General features: G+C 32.1%; 1 protein-coding gene across 2 annotated transcripts in view; it reads left to right on the forward strand.

Annotated features, from left to right (window-relative positions):
* The window catches only part of LOC108904776 (sex peptide receptor), a 361,521-nt gene that overhangs the window by 93,070 nt on the left and 255,929 nt on the right, over positions 1-12,522 (forward strand). Inside the window, exon 2 of one of the 2 annotated variants that reach the window (XM_018707451.1) lies at positions 4,677-4,715. The exons of the other annotated variant lie outside the window; for it this stretch is intronic. The gene's annotated coding sequence lies outside the window, so the exon portion shown is untranslated. The remainder of the gene's footprint in view (positions 1-4,676; positions 4,716-12,522) is intronic. 2 annotated transcript variants of the gene reach the window in all.

The raw sequence follows: 12,522 nt of genomic DNA on the forward strand, positions 1-12,522 counted from the left end.
TACCAAAAATTAAATAGTAAAGGTTAATTAAAAGAGCATAGAACCGCCCCTATGAGGTAAGGACTCATGCTATTGATAAAATAAAGTGTTTTTTCTTGAGGGACAGTGTAGAAAATGAACATTCCTATCTACACTAATAAAATCCTGTCTACACTGTGAACATTATTTATACAAAGTAAAGCTGCCGGAGGCGATGTTAGCAATGATAAGGTAAGAAAGTCTAGTTCGTCTATGTTTGTCATTATTATTATTAAAATTTCTTATCAGAACCTACACTCAATGGAAAATTAGATATAAATACACCCAAATGACATTTTACATAAAAAAAGGCGCCCAAACGGATAATTAATTCTTATACACACACAAAATTTACACACCAGAAACAAAATTAATCACCAAATTAAATAATAATTATAATATAATAAAAATAAATAAATAAATATAAAAATAATAAATCGCACCGCAACCAACCAATCACCAAATTACATAATAATATATCGGTCTATAAAACTAATGTATATGAATCCTAACTATTAAATGCTCGGACGGCACATTATTTATATAATAAATTTGATGCAACTTTTAAGAAATTGGCGACTAGTTCATTTAAAATTGTTGCGGTTATTTTGATCAATGACCTGTAGAAGATTAGCAGACGAATTAAAGGACATCGTGTATAATATTCTGCACAAAACTTTTCCACAAAAGATTGACACATGTACAATAGGTCTGTATAAATTATTTAAAAACAGTTATCTACAGGCTATCCCAGGCAAGCGAATTGTGAACATTATTTGTCCCAGTTCGTGCGAACAGAGCTTCATCTATAATTAACATATCCATTCTCACACTCGTTTCTTCGACGATTCGGTTACAAATTTTCCCTTTTATGCCTTCGTTGAACTACCTCAGTAAAAGTAGCAGCATGTGGCACATGTCTACACGAAAAACAAATTATAAGCATACAAGAGATGAGGTGCTGATGCATTTTGTCTCGCTTTGCGATAATTTCAAACAATACTCATTAATTTTGCATGCTTTCTGAACTCTTAGAAAACTGATGTAAACAGTAAACCACAATAAATACAATACGGTTGTCCAGCTTTGTGGTTCTGCAAACTTTTTTCTTGAAATCTATAAATACATTATTTTTATTTTTTTGGATGAACTTTGAATCATCCTGTATAGAATTTAAGGAAACTTAAACCTGTTTTGTAGAATTATGGAATAAGCAATACATACATAGTAAATTATTATTGAACAAGTGGATATGAAATATTTTTCTGAAAAGATTAATTTCATTATTAACATCCCGAAGGGCTCTTGTGATTGGAATTCGATTTAATTTTACCTCTTTTTTAACTGAAGTAATTTTTATACAAACAAAAAAATGTAAGTACCTACTAATATTCTTACACTGCTTAAGCAAAATAATTTAGGTGAATATATAGGTATTACATTAAAAAAATGGATATTACCAAACTTAATCAAATCTAGAATACGATTTAAAAAGTCAATTGGTAGCTAGACGACGTGTCCTCAACTAAAGTACGCATTTCATCATTATTCACATTTATTTTAAGATCCCATTTCGCAGCAGCGTTGCAGATGTTATCAGGAAAATGTGTAAATAATGACTCCCCTTTTCACATCCAGTCTTTGAATTAAGATCGCATCGGAAAGCGTAACGAAACTTTTTAATGCAACAGCCTTTGCTTCGAATAAACACTTAGTCGACAGCAGTTCGTATTTGCTTTTACAACCAACAACATATCATTATCAAATGCAGATAACAAAACCAACTACATAATTTCATGTCTGTTTGTGATATGTACATTTCTCATCGATACTGCAGTCCAATCCTATAACAAAATTAATCAATAACGAGTGTGTTGAAGGGAATTGGTGATTTGTTGATTTGGAGCGTGCATTGTAATTTGGATCTACAGAACCGAACAGCTAATTCTTTTTTCGTGTATTTATTGGATATCGATTTTATTTGTAATTGTAAAATCCTACATGGAAAGAATATAATTGTTCAGGGAAGTTAATATATTTTGTCATTTAAGTATAATCCATTGAGGTACAATTTAATTGATACATATTTTGTCCATTTGATATAGCTTACTTCTTATTATATCCACATAATATTTATTTAAGTGAAGCAAACGACGTTCGGCATAACATATATTTTGTTGAAATTAGTAAAAGACTTCACTTCACGCGAAAATTATTATCACTATACATATACTGTATTAAATTAGAAATATAGATGTCTACAAGATTTTTAACTAATGCCATTATTCTATTCAAACTATTGAAATAATTATTCCACGTGATATATGCCCCAACTGGCATTGAACTAATTATAATATGTGACCGATTTATTTGATTTGAAATCACGAAGCATGTCGTATGAGTGATTTAGACCGATCGCCGAGATGTCCTTCAGGATTTCGGTACAAGCCTTTTGGATGGTTTCTACGTCCACAAAACGTTTTCCTTTCATCGGTAAATGCAGGTAAAAGTCTCATGGTGCCAAACCAGGCGAATATGGGGAGTGGTTGACAGTTATACGGCGATTTTTAGTCAAAAGACCGGTCACAAGCAGTGTCGATAGATGAGATCAACATTATCGCGCAACTTCCTCCTGCACGATATTCTGTCCCAATACGATGCACCAAACGCTTCAATTTGTATTAACGGTTTGGAACGAACTCTTTGTGGACAATGCCTTTGGAATCGTAAAAGCAAACCAACATTGTCTTCACTTTTGTCTTCTCCAAACGACATTATTTGGGTTTTGGATGGTCTGGTGCCTTCTACTCGGCAATTTGGCTCTTGATTTCTGTATCATATTGAAAACACCACGTTTCTTCATCAGTCACAATGTTGTAAAAGGAGTTTTTGTCCTTTTTATCCTCCTTGTTGATGTCCTTCAAATGTTGAATTTTTTGGTCGTCATAGGCCAATTAATAGAGGTTTGTTTGTAACAAAAATACTAATAGCAAGCGGACTGTGCCATCATATAAAAGACAGTCTGTAGATATATGCTTATATATTTCCTACTCCAATTTACCATTAATTAATTTTTTATAAACATTTTTATGCAACACAATGCATTTTTTTGCTTATAAAACCTAAACTATAAAAGTATAGTTTAATATTACTAAGTTCAAAAGAAAACTTAATATTAACTGTTTGGTCGATTCTTATTTTTGTACAAATGACACAAACTTATTAGTGAAGTGACAACTTCAGATGCAATAATTCCACTTCTATTCGTCCAAATGTTATGAAATTTTGACAGTACAGCAGTGAAGGATATATTTAATTCCCAACCTCACTAGAAATATCCGTTTCTGAAGACTCCTGTATATCTTGGAAAGCACTTTATATGTCATGTGACATTGGTTAGGGTCACCTAAATTTAAAATTTCGATAGTTACGGTTTGCGGTAAACATGAAAATCATATTTGAAAACATTGCTTTGAAAACAACAATTTGCTGAAATTAAATTTTTGGTTAGGATTTTTTCATTAAGAAGTTAAAATTAGGGTTATGATTCCTGCATAATTTTATTTTAATTTGTTCCTAAAACCATTAGTTGTTTTCTTTATTTTGGGAAACTCTTTGGTACGCTAACATAAATGTTTATCTTTCATGTGAACAGTGGTTCTCAAAACTTTGGAAAAGTGGTGTCTCTGTAAATATTTGTAATTTTGAAAAATAACTCTCTCTGGACCCATTACAATACATATTATACCCGCAGCTAAAATATGTACACATTTAAAATTGACCCTGTACAGAAACCAAACGGTCTCTTGTCACATAAAAAACGCAAATGCTTTTCGTTACATGTCTCCCGCTTGGTATTTGGAAATAGCTCCCCATTTCTCCTAATGCAATGTCTTCGTGTCCTACGTAGGTAATTACTAGGTATCCTCTGCTCGTAAACGATAAACGCTCAGAGCTGTTTTGTGTGCTACGTTTGAAATGTCCAAGAACAAGAATGTGAGATTTAATCGAACCGTTACAATGTCAACTTAAATGAACCATTTTCAAATGTTGGGTCTGAAAAGGAAAATCGGTAGGTACAACTATTATTTCTGGGCCGTTAGTTCAAACAACAGCATATGATTGTCAAGGACCAGTGCTATTTATAGGGTCTTCATAATATATAAATGCCGTTTGTTCTATGTCTGTGCAAAGGTTTAAGAAATAGGATCTATTCTATTAGGTAAAATTTTCAATAAATACATACGTTCACAATACATAATAATTTCTACTGCAAATACAGAGGTAGATATAAATTGTATAATTCAATAGGACATTATTAAATTTTACTGCAAGAAAAGTAATACCTGTTTTTTGTGGAATGATATAAAAACACCATTTATACATGATTGCAATTGTGACAATTTCTCTTTCAAAAAGTGGAGAATCACAATAATATAATAATTTTTTACCTTGCATTTTTTTCTCTACTGTGTATCTCGAAAACTTGTGAGTCTAAAATAATCTAGGAAACATCCTGCTGAAACTGTAGCATGACCTTATAAAAGTATTTTCATGACGTCGCTTTTTTTGATAACTACTAAATCACAGTATTTATTGATTCTTATTGTTCAATTACAAAATGTAATCATAAATAATTGAACCCCCTTTTGTTTCAGTTCGACAGCCCTGAGAGAATCACCGAAGCAGCTGTTAAGGTAAAAAAGAAAATTCGAAACAATAAAATAATAAGTGAATCGTAAAAACTTAATACATTATAAGGCATGCCTTAGAGGTTTTTACGACTTTGGGCACACACACAATCTTTCAGTTTATCACATCACATTTATAGGCGGGCCCATAATAAAAGTATATAAAGCATTATAGCCTCTTGAATAGTTAATCTCGGACCTTTTTTGATGGGTAATATCCTGATGAAATTCTTAATACATACAGGCTGTTAATGAACTTATGTCAATTATTTTTGCCACATATCCGTTATGTCAAAATGAGGTAAATACACGGATTTGTGTTGAGTAAAATGTAATTTTAAAATCTGACTTACCTCAACATTGGAAGGCGCCACCTTCTGAGAACTCCTGATGTTCATAGAAGTTGTTCGATGTACCCACCATTTGCTTGCACACAAGCTTCAGCGCTACATATCCAATTCGCTCGCATGCGTTGCAATATTGCCACGTCCTCTCGAATCGTATTACAAGCTTCGGCAATACGATGTCGCAGTTGATCGATGTCACGAACATCCCGTGGAATATACAACACTTTTCACATATCCCCACAAAAAGAAGTCTAAAGGGATGAGATGTGGGAATCGGAGTGGCCAACTAACTAGGCTACCGCGGCCTATCTAGCAATCAGGAAAAATCCTATTTAGAAAGTCGCGCACTCTCCGAAAAAAGTGAGCGGGGGCTTCGTCATGCAGTAACAACATATTTTGCCGAACATTTAATGCAATAACTCCGGCAAGCGATTTTGCAAAAAATCTAGATGTGAAGCACTGTCTAAAAGTCTAGGCAATTCAAAAGGTCCTATTAAAGTGTCATTAAAAAATTGAAAAATGTTGCCAAAAGGCACCGCGACGTATTTCGTGTGGATTTTCTATAGTCCGATATAAGTTTGTGACATCAGTTAACTCAGTTTTTGCTTCTTTTTCACCCCTTTAAATTTTTGACTTAAGTTCATTAACACCCTGCATATTGTTAACTTGGAGAAAATCAGTCTGATATCGGTAGATTTAAAAACACATAGCGGTTTCTAAAATTAGTGATTAGTTATTGATAAAGAAAATGTAAACTCAATTTCTTACTATTTAATTTGCATTGGAATGCATTTGCGTTATAGTTAATAACAGTTTAAATTAAAAAGTGTAAATATCACATATTCTTGAGGGCAAAATAAGATGATTTAACTTACTTATATCTAAAGCGGATCGGTCAAAGTCGTTCAGCGGACAAATATTTCGTTGGTCAGGCCAATCAGCTGATTGGGGATATTGGTAATGTTTTACAACCCCGTTCAGCGAATTGTTTGACTAAAGAAGTTTCACCAAACTAGTCCGACCATACGCTGAACACAAACTTCATTGCAATTTGTGTACGTTAGTACCTGCGTACAGATAACACTAACTGGAGTAACTTAATTTGTAGAAATCTCTAAATAAATGTGTTATTTTTTGCAAATGAGCTTACAATTTTTAAATCTTACCTAAGAATATTATATTTTGTAATACCTACCTAGTACAAATCTAATAAGTAATAATTTAATCTGTATTTTTTCTTGTAATTAGTATCTAATAGTCACTTTGCTAATTTAATTACTAACAAAATTATAATAGTAGTTAAGAAGGCTCGATGGTCTCTCGATGTTCGAGAAAGACTAAGTGGTGAAAGGCATAATAATAACACAGTCACACAAAAGAAAGTGGTCTATTCTTTTGATCAGATACTGTTTTTGTTGTCGCTTAAATCTGAAATCAATATGACGCCATCGCCCACCACATTCGAGAAGATGCCCTCCAAACCAACATAAACCTGATTATTTGCGAATATGTTTAAAGACTGCAACGTCGTGAGATAAACTGATCCGCGTAGTAAATTTCACAACATGCTTCCAACTAGATTCTGAATCAGAAGCTAGTTTGGCATCAGCACCCACTATCTTCTGAAAAATGACCACCCAGTTGATAATTAAAGGTGATTGACGATTTAGGGTAAAAGTGTTGGTACATATATTTTTTAATTAACGATTTCGCTTGTAACAAACACTTTTGTCTTCAACAGATGTATGTCTCTATGTCTCTTTTTCTATGTCTCTATGTCTATGTTTTTACGTCTCTAAAGGTTTGTTCCAACAAGAGTCAGGGATTGGTTCTGAACCGTTCGAAATGTTTGGTCAGCTAGGTTCTAAATGTGTCTTCAGTGAATATATCGCAAGAATTAGTTGGATGCACATTTTGAACGGTTCGGAACCAATTCCTGACTCCTGTTGGAACAGACCTTATGTCTTCTATGTCTCTATGTCTCTTTTGTATGTCTCTATGTCTCTTTTTACCTCTAATCCTATTCTCTTTCCAACATAAAAATTTAAATCTTGATGAAATAGTTCACCTTGCTCTTTGCTCTAGTTGTTACCTAAGGTATCAGGAAATTAATCCATGTAAGAGAGTATGTAGCTTCATATTAATGCAACATCCATGTTCTGAAAATCTCCACCATTTCCATGATTAGAATTTTGTAATTGTGTCTGTTACATTTTTGATGCTTTGCCATACAGTTAGCGTGATTCATTTTCATCACAAAATCTTCATCACACAATATTTTACGAATTTGAGGTCCAATGATTATACCCCCATTCAGTTTAGCATTCTTCATTTCAGAAAATTTATCTCCCAAATACATGTAACAATCACCTTCTTTGTCCAAGACTCAGCGAATTGTTTTCTTAGTCCAAGTTTTATGTGAATGGAGCGAACATAACCTTGCATGGATCTGACGTAGACAAGTGCCTTTGCCTAAGTAACATCAAAAATTTTTGGATTTAGATCTCCTTGATTAGTCCAAGTTTTTTACTGAAAATGATTTTTCTTATTTCTGCTGTCTCATAAACATTGAAAAAGGGTCAATTAGTAAATCCTGAACGCTGTTCCTAAATAATAGTCATGATTTTGAAATTCGCCTCATGTGCTGTGGATATCAAATTTTTTCCAAGCCATACTTCATATTGTCACAGCTTTCTTTCAGTTTTGTTGGGTATGCTATTGGAACTGAAACATAATAATGATTGCTATTATGTAGCAAAACTGCCTTCAAGTTTTATTTTGAGGAACTCAGTGAATAACCTCTACTCATTGCTGTAAGAAATATTATTTTAACTCATTTATAGCCTTTAACATCGGTGCAATACACGAACGTACCTTCTTCATCTGAAGAAAAATATTTCCGAACTTTTGGTTCCTTCAGATAGAAGCTTCCTCTTTTGGTAAGTCTAGATAGCTTATAAAATCGTTTAACTTACACTGACTAAATACGTTTGCAGGTGATTCTTCTGTCCACTTCACTAGCATAGTTTCCTTCTTTGACTCCTTCTGGTATTCTCCTTCATTTTCCTCTTAAGAGCTTTCTTTGCTTTTACCTTAATTTTCATTATGGCGCGATGTCATTAACATCCATAGACTCTTCTTCTGTGAAAGAACTTGTTTCCATTGCACGAATTCTATTGCATTCTGAAGAGCTTAATGGTTCTTAGTCTTTCATTTGATGTACATTGGCTTGCTACGTTTTTCTGAGACTCGAAGAACAATATTCGCAAAAATTGGTAGCTTTGCGTTTTACCAAATTGGCTAGTCTATTGTAGTACGCAAAATGGTACCACAAGTAGGACGAATCCTAATAATTTCTTATACAATTTATTGGGTGAAAAATTGACGAACATAAAACAGGTTTCTGTTAAGGAAATAATTGGTTCTCTTCACCCAAGGTGCATACTTTTTCCAAGATTTTTATTTTTTGTCCTAATTTGTCATAAATACATCCAATTGTGCTTTGACCTCCCATTATTCCTTGAAATATCAGTATTGAAACTCCTTCTCTACTTCCGTCTTGTTTGTGCACAATAACAATTGAAATCAATAATCAACAAAAAAGCTGATCGACTGCATTCACTCGAATGCACCTCGTTTGTAAACAATGAGCCAAACGAGCACAGATGCCGTTTAAATGGTAAAACATGAGCATGCAGAAATGCCGTGAAACAAAGGCAACGTGATGCTGCATTGTGAGATATTCCTTAAAGAAAATTAGCCAGAGTTTTTAAAAGGCTTTGAAAGCACTTTGTGAAATTTCTACGAATGAGAAATGTTAAAAATATTCTTATATCAGGGCAAAGGCACTAGTAGTTGCAAGTTTCATGAGAAATATTATCCTCTTTGTAATTTTCGAGAAGTAAACTTCATTTACAAGATGCATAGTAAATCTAAATGTTCAATATTTTTTGCAGTTCCTAAATGTAAAATATTACTTTGGATGATCTGCTATATGTATATATTGTACTGACATCAAACAGTTACAAGGAACTTACAAGTTAAAAGTGCATTGTACAAACAAAGTTGAGTATAAATATAGAATTTATATTGCAAAAGGAAGATGATGGGAATTGTTAATATGATAGTTAAGTTAATAAAGGATTACTAAATTACAATGATAATAAAGTAGAAATAAATGTTATAATAATAAAATTAAATTTAAACTAGACCCGAATTCTCGATCAAATAGTATACCTGGCAATTTATTATCAGATAATACATAATCAAAAACAAGGATAAACCTAGCCTCACACATATTAATAGAAACATAAAATTCCAATTTTAATTTATTACATATAAAAAAAAATCAATTTAAATAAATATAATCCTTTGAAATAGAAATTTAAATATAAAGTAGTTAAAATGTCAGACAAATGTAAAGATGGCTTCACATGTTGACATACAGCAACCCTGAAACTTAAGTAATTTAAAGAATATTAAAAAAAAACAATAAAACTGTAATATAAGAACAAACATTGCAAATTTACCAAATTATAAAAGTGAAGTAAAACCCAACAAAAGAATGAAAATATAGTGTATGGACTTTAACAGAAAAAGGACATCAAGTCTCAAGGAATGAACAATAGAAAGGAGAAAAATATATCTACTTAGTTACGAAAATTTTGATGAAAGATGAGGATACATCACGTAAACGAAAATTGAAAATTTAGTTAAATGAAGGGAAAAGTTTGATTAATTACATTACTCACCTTTATAGAAGTCTAATTTTCATCCACATCAGAAGTCCTGTGGAGAAATCCAGACGAAGTGACTACAATCTAAAATAGTATAGTACAACGATGAAAACGTTCCAAAGTTGAAAGTGATTCCTGGTATCATTGAGAAGTCCTTTGGAGTGATCCAGACCTGAGGAGTCGGAGTAACCGGAACCTAAAATAGTCACAAGGGAAATGATACAAAATAGTGTAAAGCTAGCTAACAAAGTCACAAAACAATAATGATCAAAATCAACACATTAAGAGATACATAGATTACTTACTTGTGTAATATTCACACAACAAAAGAGCTCGATAATATTTAAATTTAAAATTTTTATTTAAAGACTGCATTGAACAATTTTATATCCTAAGAAGACATGAGTTACATTTTTTATTAGTTTAATTTTAAGAAATAAGTAACATCAAAACATTTCTTTGTACAAAATTAAAAAAAACTCTTACATTGTTATTAAATAGGAATTTAAATTTTTAACTAAGTGCCATATTTGTTTTGAATGGCATAGATATAAGAAAGTGTGTAGTGGAAATTTGTAAAAAAATTTTGGGAAATATTCTTTAAAATTCATTCATTGCATTGAAAGTGGTTGTTCTCTACAATGTGCCAGATAATAAATTGAAAAAAATTGATCCTCTATTTCATTGTGTGATATGTTGCAAGAATTGAACAACTTCCTGCTAGAATTCACTACTGAGATAAGATCTCATGTCTCTTCTGAAACAAAAATATTAGCTGAATTAAAATTCAAAAAATTAAATTTCTCAAAATTCAAAATTTTAAAAATAACATTATAACAATTTTTTTAGGCGCCCAACAATCAATCATCATTACAATAATATATACACTATATATTTGTATCGTTGTGCTTTATTTTTCCAAAGAACTGGTTCTTGAAACAATACTAGCATTTATAACATATTGTCTTTTAAAAAATAGTCATAAAAGATAAATTTTAATTACAGATAACAATTTTGATTTTAATAGTCAGAGAAACATATAACTTTGCCCAGCAAAAAAAGGTTGGTAATTTTGCGATTAAAGATTGGTACAATTTTGTTACATATGTTAAATTAATCGGCAAAATTTTACTAAATTCGACAAATTTATCTTTAATATACAGGGCGATTCATTAACAATGGGAAAATCGATAGCTGAAGATACTACACGTGAAATGGTGACTGTTGGCGCAAACATGCCTTATCCGAAAGTTGATAGTTTCGGAAATACAGGGTGTTGAAAGTTAAAACTTATTCTTATTATTCAGATAATATGTAGGTTAATAACTTGAAAATTTGTGAAACTATATTTTTTTAAGCGACGAATAAGATGCGTTTTGCAATTTCAGTGTTCCTCATAGAGGGCGCGCCACTTACGACCAATTTTACAGAAAATTTAGTTAATAACTTTTTACCCTGTATGTCTAACATAAAATTTGATTCAAAACCTGAAAGAGCAATCATTTTTCCATTAATTATGTATTCTTGTTTCATTTCGGTATCTCGATCCGTTTTCGAGAAAAATCGATTTAACGAACACATTGTTTGGATAATACGAGAAATTAAAAGTGAAACAAACCAAGTGTTTCTTCGTGTTATTACAACAATTAACAATAAAACAAATGAAATTCGTAATAATGATTTAAAGTCAGTGTTCGAAGAATCCACCGTTGACATTTACATACTTTACACAACGTTTTCTGAGATCTTCGAGTTTGAAACAACATATTGGGATTGTGTTTGACTTCGTTGGCAGCGATTTGTATTCTTTGCCACAACTCTTCACACAAACCAATAGATTCTTTGTAAACTATATCTTTCATTCGAGAGTAAATAGAAAAATGAAAAGTATTGAAGTCCAGATTTCTGGGTGGCCAAGCAAAAATGCTTCCACGGATTGAAAAAGTTCCACTTTATTTAAGAAGAGACATCTGGTTCATGCACGACGGAGCTCCACCGCATTTTTCTCGGCCAGTGCGTGCATATTTAGATACAGTTTTTCCAAATCGCTGGATTGGCAATGTAAGCATTTCTGCTTGGCCACCCAGAAGTCCGGACTTCAAACCTCTTGATTTTTCTATTTGGCCTCGAATGAAAGATATAGTACACAAAGAATCTATTGGCTCGTGTGAAGAGTTGTGGTAGAGAAAACAAATCGTTGCCAATGAAGTCCGACGCAATTCCAATATGTTGTTTCAAACTCGAAGATCTCTCAGAAAACGTGTAAAGTGTATCAGTGTCAACGGTGGATTCTTCGAACAAATACTTTAAATCATAATTACGTATTTTATTTGTTTTATTGTTAATTGTTGTAATAACACGAAGAAACATTTGGTTTGTTTCACTTTTAATTTCTCATTTTTTATTATCAAAACATAGTGTTCGTTAAATCGATTTTTCTCGAAAACGGATCGAGATACCGAAATGAAACAAGAATACATAATTAATGGAAAAATGATTGCTCTTTCAGGTTTTGAATCAAATTTCATGTTAGACATACAGGGTAAAAAGTTATTAACTAAATTTTCTGTAAAATTGGTCGTTAGTGGTGCCCTCTATGAGCAATGCTGAAATTACAACACGCATCTTATCCGTCGCCTAAAAAAATATAGTTTCACAAATTTTCAAGTTCCTAACCTATATATTTTCAGAATAATCCCAAAAAAACGATTTAAAATTTTGACTTTCAAC

Source organism: Anoplophora glabripennis, unplaced genomic scaffold, assembly GCF_000390285.2.
Source record: "Anoplophora glabripennis isolate ALB-LARVAE unplaced genomic scaffold, Agla_2.0 scaffold124, whole genome shotgun sequence".
Lineage (NCBI taxonomy): Eukaryota > Metazoa > Arthropoda > Insecta > Coleoptera > Cerambycidae > Anoplophora > Anoplophora glabripennis.